This window comes from Mus musculus, chromosome X, assembly GCF_000001635.26.
Source record: "Mus musculus strain C57BL/6J chromosome X, GRCm38.p6 C57BL/6J".
NCBI classification, from domain to species: domain Eukaryota; kingdom Metazoa; phylum Chordata; class Mammalia; order Rodentia; family Muridae; genus Mus; species Mus musculus.
The window spans coordinates 94454240-94464197 of record NC_000086.7 but is presented as its reverse complement, the minus strand read 5'-3'; the positions used below and the strand labels follow the sequence as shown (position 1 = coordinate 94464197).

At 49.7% G+C, this 9958-nt stretch overlaps 1 non-coding gene across 1 annotated transcript; it reads left to right on the top strand.

Annotated features, from left to right (window-relative positions):
• Positions 1-9078: 9078 nt before the first annotated feature.
• Gm24595 lies at positions 9079-9190 on the top strand. The gene has a single exon (XR_003953223.1). It is a non-coding gene; the product is annotated as a small nucleolar RNA SNORA11 (small nuclear RNA).
• The last annotated feature ends 768 nt before the right edge of the window (positions 9191-9958 follow it).

Here is a 9958-nt window from a genome sequence, read left to right as displayed (position 1 = left end):
GTGTGGTTGGTTCCCTTGCATGAAGGGCATAGCCTTGAATGTAGCTGGCTCAACTAGGATGAAGATGAGTCTCTTGGGCTTTGGGAGGCAAGATTGTCCAGGCCAGGAGAACAAAGTGGTCAGCAGTTGCCTACCAGGGAAAGACAATGTAACTGCATAAATGGATGTCCAGTCACACTGGGAGTGATGGGAGGGAAGGGAAGAGAAACCAGGGACCTGGCCCAGCTTCTCTGTGCTATGCCCTGTGACAAAACCATGCTGTCAAGCATCGCATATGTTGACCAGTCTCTGAAAGGGAGCATGAAGAGAAAGGTCAAAGTTGTTTCCTGAGGTGAGGACGATAAGGACTGAGGACACTGAATCCAATGTGGTGCTTTCTACAGGGGGAAATCTAGCAGTAACCTACCCTGGGTCCATTTCTTTAAAGCCCAACAGGATAAGAGTTGGCAGGAAGTGAAAGCCTTACAGGATTATCTCCTTGCTTGGGCATAGGGTCTCGAGACCAGGTCACAGAGGAGAGGAGAGACACCTCACATGTCCCTCATGACTCTCTGCTGGTGAGGATTGCAGCGTGACTCCCAGGGCAAAATGATGAAACTAGGCTGTCATACAGGTTTTTGTCATGAAAATGACCGGAAACGCCAACAATATGACAGGCTGGAGGGTGTGGAGATGGGGGAGCAATTTGAGAGCATCAAGAGGGCTAGATGTGACTGTCACAGTTTGGGGTATAAACCGGTGTTGCTGAGGGGGAGGCAGGGGTGAGGTTTGCAAGCCACCCTGACGCAGTATGCGGATGTAGACATTCACCTCAGGTCTCTGTACCTTCTCATCTGCCTCACCAAGCAGCGAGGGGAGGGCAGGTGGAACTGGGCAAGGTCCCATTTCCTCCCTGTAATAGAGGCTTGTGTACTGCAGAGGAGCAGAGAACACAAGCACTTCTCTGCTTCCTTTTGTCTCATATTTAGTCCCTAGATCATGAGCCTCAGTTGCCATGGGAACTGAAGCTGAGTGTGTGATGCATTCACTGGGCTGTGGGAGAAAAGCAGAGCTGGTCCTTGAAATAAAGCCCTCTGGGAATAGAGATTTTAGCAAAGTGTTCCCGTTAAAAGAATTAGTAATTTCTAGAAATATATCGATCCCTGCGCCTAACAGATAGGAGGAGTGGAGGGGAGCAGAAAGGGATAGATGGAGGGAGGGAGGGAGGGAGGGGGGGGAGTAGAGGAGATGGAATGGGAAAGACAGGAAGAGGGAGAGTGGAAAGGCAGGGAGGGAGGGGGACACATCGGGAGGGGGGAGAGCAGGGAGGGAGAGAGAGAGAGAGAGAGAGAGAGAGAGAGAGAGAGAGATGGAGAGAGAGAGAGTATCTGCAGTGTATCACACTGAGACATGGCCTGGACCACATGATTCCTGTGGGTGAAGCTACCATGAAAAGTACTGGGGAATTTAATGAGAATCAATGCTGTTAGGGGTCCCCTGAAAATTGCTGCTTTTTGCTGTTTTGAACCTTATTGGTGGAGGAACCAGGAGTAGCTTTAATCAAGACATGGGTAAAGTGCCCTGTTGTCATGGAAAGCTGTAATGTGACACACACAGCAGGGACCCAGGCATCTTGTGCTCCTTCCCCTTGCCTTCCCCATCTCCCCTCAGAGAGGGTCTTCACCAAGGGACCCAGGCTGGACCTGAGATGGAAAGTCTCACATGTTCTCTGTCATTACCTAAATGAAAATTCAACCCATAGTCTATGGAAAAACCTCTGCAGTACAGACACTGACAATCTAACAGTAAATGGCTCCCTGCCTCCATGGCAACCTGAGGCAAGATATCCATTCTGTCTGGAGAAGAGGCTGTGCTCCTGCTCACTAAGGCATTGGCAGAGCTGCCTCAGTGATCTCTGGCAGGTCATGCTCTCCTCTGCTTTGGTTTCCTCCTTTGGGTCTCAAAGGCACACAGGAACAGAGCATCAGTGGGATGAAAGGAAGTAGGCATGTGTGCTTAGGTAGACAGGGCGACAGGAGTGAGGACAGCACATGGAGATGGCTGGGAGGTTTTGCCTGCTGGGCTCTATGGCTCCCTCCATGGCCATAGCAGCATCCTGATGTAAGGTCCAGAGCAGGGATCCTGGCCTCAGAGGGCTCAAGGTTTGAGTCCTTATACTGCTGCCTCCTGGCTGGGGGCCATCAGACCAAGTGGCTTCCCTCCTGGGGCCTCGGGTTCCTCATCTATGGAATGGGGAAGACAGATCACTATGCCCCTCTCTGCCGTGCAGATAAAGGAAGCATGTGGCAGACAATAAATTGTGTATGTATGGTCAAATACCAGCGCTCCATACTCAGCAAGCACTAGAACCCCTCGAATCCCACAATGTTTTTACTATTTACAATGGAGGAGGGGTCAGAGGGAGCAGGCCAGGCTGGAGGAAGAAGCTGTGTAGGAGCAGTCAGCCATCATAGCTACTGCTGCCTCAGACCTGGCCCATCCAGAGGGCTGAGGAAACACTGGCCAATCAGAATCTTGGACTGTTGGGTCAGGATGGAGTGTTGGAGTGTGTGTGTGTGTGTGTGTGTGTGTGTGTGTGTGTGTGTGTGTTTGCGCATGAGTGAGTGTTAAGAGCTGCAGTTGTGTGGAAGCCCTTTGTCTCCTGTTGATCAGAGTGAAGAATTGAGGCCTCTGGGGGGTCAGTGGTCTTAGTCAGGGCTTCTTTCTATTGCTGTGAGAAACACTGTGAACATAAACAACCTGAGGAGGGAAGGGCTTACTTCATCTTAGTTTCTAGTCCTTTTCCCAAGGAAATCAGGGAAAAGAGGAGGAGCCAGAGCCCTGGAAGGGTCCTGCACAGTCATGGCTGCCTCAATCTCCTGCTGTTTTGGAAAACAGGGCACAGGGCAATAATATCCTCTTTACAGTGGGTTACCATAGCAGATACTCAAGCACATGGTTGCATTTGACATGTCCAGCAGGGGCTTGGAATTCATGGGGGACATCCCAATGGTGTCAGCCATAGGGAAGGGCCTGCCAATGATAGCACAAGTTGGACCCTGAAGGTATCGGTGTCACACTGAATAGAACCTCATGGACTAGCCAGGGGTGAGACTGATGGTCTTTGTCTGAGTCCTTGATGCAAAACCTCAGCTTATGTCTCCTGGAATATGAATCTTGCTCCTTTGGAACAGATATTGTGATGTGGGCGGTCTGTCATTCCATGGGAAGAGGAAAGGGAACGTCCAGACACACTGTGCTCTCTCAAAATCCTCTGGATTAGAAAAAAAATGTCAGATCACTCTGAAGCAGAGCCCTATTAGACATAAGTCTAAATGGGATCTCCTGCCTGCTCTCCCACCTGAGCATCAAATCCATGCATAATGTCTAAGCCCTTTGCTACCAGAGTCCACATTTCCAACCCTGTAGCCAACCTGTAGCCCCGATCTCTTTTCGATTACTCCAGGGAAACTGACTGCTTGCCCCTTTCCTGAAGTCCCAGATCTCGGACACAAGCTCCCTTTAAGGGATCCTCAGTCCAAAACCCGATTAGTGTTTCTGTCCCACCTTGGTTAAGACTGGAGTCAGCTGAGTCCTCCCTCCCACCCCTCCCCTCTGTCAGCTCCACACATCTCTCCTGGCTTTGTCCGCAATGACTCCTTGAGACAGTGTTTTTCAAAGCTGTCCTTTGCCCCCGTTGTCTGAACACTAAGCCACTGTGTGTGCACGTGCCTCTGTGTGTGTCTTTGTATCGTATCCCTATCTCTGTGTTGTCTTCCAGCATGTCTCTCAAATTCAAGCTTCAACTCAGCCCTCTCTCGGTGCATTCCATGTGGGACTCTTGTGACTGGTTCCTCCAACTCAAGTACTAATCAAGTCTAGACATCTAGAATGCCCCTCTAGAGTTCCTTTTCATCATGTGTCTTCTCTGATTGCTTTCGTGTCTCTGTCACTGACAGCCTAGCCCCTCACACACAGCCACCTCTCCTGTCCCGCCTATACCCTCCCTCACCTCAGCAGAGATCCTGCTTTTACCCCATCCTTCCTCCTCCTCTCATCTTTAGGCTAACCCTCAGTATGGCTAGGACAAGCCCCAGTGTGTACCCAGAATACTCCAATGCCGATGACAAGGATGAAGTTCGGGACCAAGTCAGGGAGAAAGTGAAGGCAGCAACAGCTATGAAGGATTTGGTGTTCTTGGTGGCTTTGGCACCTTTAACAGCTTTGACATCCAACTTCTCAGAGCCTTGTTAGCTTGGGTAAAGGCCTTCACATGTTTTCAGTGAGCCCCAATCCTTGCCCACCTGATCATTCTGGTCCTTTTCCATGTTAGAGGGGCACAGATGAAAGAAAGGCAAGATTGGTACAGGCTTGCATAGGTTTCCCAAAGTTTTCCGGTCCTACTGGGAAAGGTCTAGGATGCTGTCTTAGCACAAGCCACAAGCATCCTAGAGTCCAAGACTAGCTTCTGGAAAAAAAGACTGTGTTTCCCAGAGAGCATGATGCCCGGCCCTCCCCCCTCCCCTTTTCCTGGCTTCTGGCCTTGCAGAATGAGCCCCGAGAACAGGAAAACCCTGTGCTGGCCCAGACACTGATGGAGGCACTCCAGCTGGATCCTGAAACCCTGGCCTGTGATGGGGAGACCCAAGCCTATGCTGCCAATATAGCCTCTGCCTCTAGCCCAGCTGCACGAGCTGCTGCAGCTGCTGCTTTTATGTCCTTCAGTTGGATGGTTACCAACCATCTGATGACTCCACAGTAGGCCCCAGGAGTCATCAGCCTATGACACACACCCCTCCTCGGGGTGGGGATACCCCTAAGATAACATTTGTCTTTTCATAGATCTCCCAGGGGTTAGTGGACAGTAATATGGCTGCTCCTAGAATTCCAGGAACAACTTCATCATCCCAGACCATCTCTAGTCCAGGAGGTTGCTATCAAGGGGCCAAGTAGGGCCTATGATTTCTCTCAGGCTCCAGAAGCCAGAGAGGTGGGTGCTATCCAGCCTCAGACAGTCTTCCTGGACCAGAATATATATATATATATATATATATATATATATATATATATATATATATATATATATATATTCTTTTTATTTTGAGACAGGGTTTCTCTGTATAGACCAGGCTGGCCTCGAACTTAGAAATCCGCCTGCCTCTGCCTCCCGAGTGCTGGGATTAAAGGCATAAGCCACCAAGTGTCAGTGGAATGGCCTTTTCGTGCTCCCTGAGATATGCTAAGGCCCAAGAGGCCACACCAGAGAGCCTCAGTGGTGTTTCTACGCTGTCCCAGACATCCCCTGCCAGGGAAGTGGCAAGACCATCAAGACTGGGGAGGCTCTGGTTCAAACAGGACAGGTAGAGCCCCAGAATGTTGTGGCCATAGTTGCTGCCAAAGACAGAGTACTCACAAACATCCTAGAGCCTGAAGGCAGCCACTGTTACCCAACACAGTGCTGAGCTCTGGCTCAGGATGAAAGGCAAGAGAACCAAGGAGCTGAGACCTCTCTGTCATTTGCAGTGTCTTGACTCCTACCCTTTCTCTCTCTCTCTCCCTCTCCCTCTCCCTCTCCCTCTCCCTCTCCCTCTCCCTCTCCCTCTCCCTCTCCCTCTCCCTCTCCCTCTCCCTCTCCCTCTCCCTCTCCCTCCCTCTCCCTCTCCCTCTCTCTCCCTCCCTCTCTCTCCCCCCCTCTCTCTCCTTTCTTCCTTTCCTATCCATTCCCCTCCCCTCCTCTCCCCTCTTCTCCCCTCTCCCTTCCCCCACCCCCTCCCTGTATGTCCATGTTTTTCCACCATACACATTCTTTAGCATCTTTTGGTGACTCCTCGTAGTTCCTATTCTCTGGTCTGGTTGAAGAATGTACCAGCCACTTCTTGTACTTCTCTTGCTGCCAAGAGCCGACATGGGTAAGATGTATATGAGGCACTCTTGCATAGAGAGTGTCAGGAAGCCCTGTCTGTGTCTGCCATTTCTGGTGTAGTTCAAGCACCTGGATGAAGGATATGAGAACAGTGAAGAGGAAAGAGATCCCGCTATGGTCGCCTCCACCTGGATGGAATCGCCAATGACAGACACTTCAGACTCCTAGGCCCCCCAGTGCCCATGAGTCCCAGATATCTGGAAGCAAGTGTTGCGTCCATCCCTGGGCAATATGACCCTAATGCAAAAGAGGGTAAAAAAATCCCCCCCTCCTGTTTCTTTTCTCTCCTCCCTCATGGGCTCTAACTCTGTGGTTACCCATGCCTTGATTTTCTCTGGTGTTCCTCTTCCTACTCCAGGCAAGTAAGTTGGTGAAATCCTTGATGATCAAGAACTCCAAGAAGGTACCCACCAAGTGTTCAGGCAGGCAGACTGTGCCTATGTGAGCACCCTTTTGCTTATGTACCTACTGTTTATGCTATGGTAGGTCATCTGGTCTCTGAGCAGAATTCAGAATGACTGCCTTCAGTTGGAATGACCAAAGGGCTGAGTCTCTGAGGCCCCTACTCAGATAAGGTACATTTGCCAAGCACCCCTGCATCCCGCAGACATGTTGAAGGATATCATCAGAGAATACAGTGAACATTTACTTAGGGCAAGACCTACCTACACTCTAGAAAAGCAGGGAGGGGGTGTTGAGCAGAGGGATGGGAAAAACTCCAAGCTATAGGAGCCCTTGGGCAGGCTCTGGGACACCAAGTCCAACTTTCCATTCTAATTGCTCTAGAGGCTGCCTCTAGCCCATCACTGCTTGAGCATCTATTATACTAGTAGTAGAGAGGGACACATGTGTCCTCCCTGTTGTCTCTCTGTCCTGCTCTCTGAGGGTTTCTCTGTCTCCTATGATAGATGCTACTCATTGTCTCTGCTTGTCCCATTTTCCCTTGCAGTCTCACACGGGTGTGAACTCCTGTCTGAGAGCTAAGACATCTCCTTAGCTGGGCTTGACTGTGCGTTACTACTCAGATCAGGGTGTGTATTCACTGGTTTCTCTGTAGGTAGAACTTTGGAATCCACCTGACAGAAATAGATAAGGGAAAATATCCATTCTTGGGTACACTAGGGATTCTTCTGCTGCCTTCTGGGGTGAGAAGTGGAAACAGAATGCTGCAGCCTTGTCCCTTTGTGGATTCTCTCAGGTAAACGGGAGTACAGGACTCAAGGGACCCAGTAAGACTCTCACTCTCAAGGAACAGCACACAGTAACTTCAGGTAAAAAGGTAGCATGCTGGGCCCAGGCCTGTCTGCTTTGGGGATTTTACATTCATGAACCCACACAAGTGCACACTTATACACATAGCTTGGGTGAAAAGCAGTATGCCTCTTGCTGCTGCCTGCCTGGTTTGGGATTGACAGACTGGTTCTCCAAGGAGATGCTCTTGCATGTAGATCTTGAGGCAGACAGGACCAGCAAACTCCTCATCTGTATTTGTACACCCTTGCAAAGCTTCTTCTCCCAGCCCTGTTCCCTGCCTTACTTCACACTATGCAGAACTCAGCAAAGGATCAGTACCCCATGTTAGGGATGAGGCAACTGAGTCTCAGGTTGTGGGGCTATGAATTCTCTGGGACAGGTTAAGAGGACTTCTCCACTGTTCCTCCTTGTGAGGACCAAGAACACTCCCCAGCTGAGTTGCATCGTGGTGACTTTGGGCATCCGTTTCCTGAGTGACAGCTGAGGTCGTGAAGGTGAGCCCTCATCCTGCCAATGGGGTTTTGCTCATTGTGTGCTGTCATCCATGTGTGTCAACCCCTTGTGCCCCAACTTGCTTTGCAGCTGTCCTCAGGGAAGTAGTCCACAAGATGGGGCAGTGCCCCAGTTATGACTGCTTCCTTAGCTCCTAGGCTTCAGTTCTCTCCTCCAGCAGAAGAAGTTCCAGGATTGGAATAGCCTGACACGGGACTGTGGTACCCTGAGCTAGGAAGGCAGCAGATGGGTTTCATCACAGCTAGGTAGCTTTTTGGAACTCCCAGCCCCTTTAGAGCTCACTGTCTCCAGCTGAGATCTCAGACAGTGAGAATTGATGGCAGTGTCTGTCCTGTCTGTCGGGTGTCTGGGGCTAGTGCTCATCTGGTGTGCCCTCTTGTTGAGCTATCTCATACCAGAGTGCTCTTGCACATGTCTTTCACTACCACTACCACAACTCATGGAAGTCTTTGCTTGCCCTCAGAATGAAGCACACATTTCTTTGTGATCCGAAAAAAAAAAAAAAGGTCACTGATGACTTTATGAGTCATAAGGGTTACTTGAAGTCAGAAGGCTGACGTGCAAAATAGAACTCTGGTCTCTGATATGGACATACCTGGTGGTCAGATACGCTGGTGGGTTTTTTTGTTTTGTTTTGTTTTGTTTTTGTTTTTGTTTTTGTTTTGTTTTTTGGTGGTTTTTTTTCTGGTGTTTTACTTAGGGTTTGCTGTGAAGAGACACTATGACCACAGGGACTCTTATGAAGAAAAACATTTGATTGGGACTGGCTTACATTTTCAGAGGTTTAGCCCATTATCATGGAAGGAAACCTGGTGGCATGCAGGCAGACATGGTACTGGAGAAGTAACTGAGAATTCTAAATCTGGATCCACAAGTGTGAAGAGTGACACTAGGGCTGGCTTGAGCATCTGAGACCTCAAAGCCCACACCCCAGTGACACACTTACTCCAACAAGGTCACACCTACTACAACAAAGCCACACCTCCTAATAGTGTCTCTCTCTATGAGCCTATGGGGGCCATTTTAATGTAGCTGGCATGTAGGAAGAGGAAATTCAGGGGAGGTCTTGGGGGAAAGGGAGCACAGGCAGAGAACACCATACAGGGATAGGATGGCACTGAGCACTTTCCCTGAAGACACACACAAAACTCCCCAATCTTACATCTGAGGAGACCTCGACACTGAGATCAGAAGGCACATTTGACAGTGAAAAAAGTCAGGGCACACCCTTTCTCTGGTCCTTAGAGAATATGCAAGTGCAGACACAAGCTCGTCTGTGTACATGCCTCCATGAGCAAAGGCACACAGTGGCAGTGTTAGTGCACACAAACAGAAGTCCAGGAATTTAAGAGTGCTGCTTTCTTCTTCTCTTCTCATTGACTGTATGGCTTGGCCAGGACACTTGCACCAGGGCGTTCTCAGAGCAAAGGGATTAAAAATCAACTTCTCTGTTTACAACATGTCCAACAGAAATCTGGAGCACATTTCTGGTTTTGCTTTGACCCAATATTCTAAACAGATTCTGAGTAGGACAACTGGCATAAGGCTGTGAAGCCTTACTCTTGGAAGCTGGGGTGTTGGGAAGTGAGTCAGGGTCTGGAGAGGCATGCAGACCCCTTTCTGCAAGCTGAGTCACGGCACTGGGGAAGGAGAGGGTTCCCCTGAAACTCATTGGGTCAGCAACAGGGCTGGCTGGCTAGAAGAAAAGGATATTTTCTTTCTCACTCCAATATACCCGGAATACCAGCAGATCCACAGTAGTACCAGACCCAAGTATGAGTTCCTCTGCAGTCTTTGAACCTGCCATGAACCAGCAAGATGGGGATGCCGAGATTCATTGTCCAGGTATAGCAGAGCTTCTGCTTGGTCCTTAGCTTTCAGAGGTCCATGTCCTCATGGACATGGGCCTCATAGGTCCCAGATGGATATTGGGAATGAAGCTTTTATGGGATAGTAGAGCTGGGACAATATCCAGGTAGAGCTACTGTCCTGGGATGGGGATTGAGGTTTCTGTGATGCTAGGGGCCAGAATTCCTTTTGTATTTTGGGGCAAGTATCACCAGTGTATTCAAAAATAGTAACTGCACCAATTGGAGAGCCAATGTCAACAGCAACACAAAAGGTAGGGCAGGCACCAGCATCCTAGATAGCCCCAGTATCTGCTCCACCATCTGGACCAGAGATACCACCAGAGGCAGCACAAGCTTCTCCTATATCCAGTAAGTTCATCAAAGGTACATGATGCCCCAAGGAAGGGCTGAGGAGCACCTGAGAGAAATGTGGGGAGAC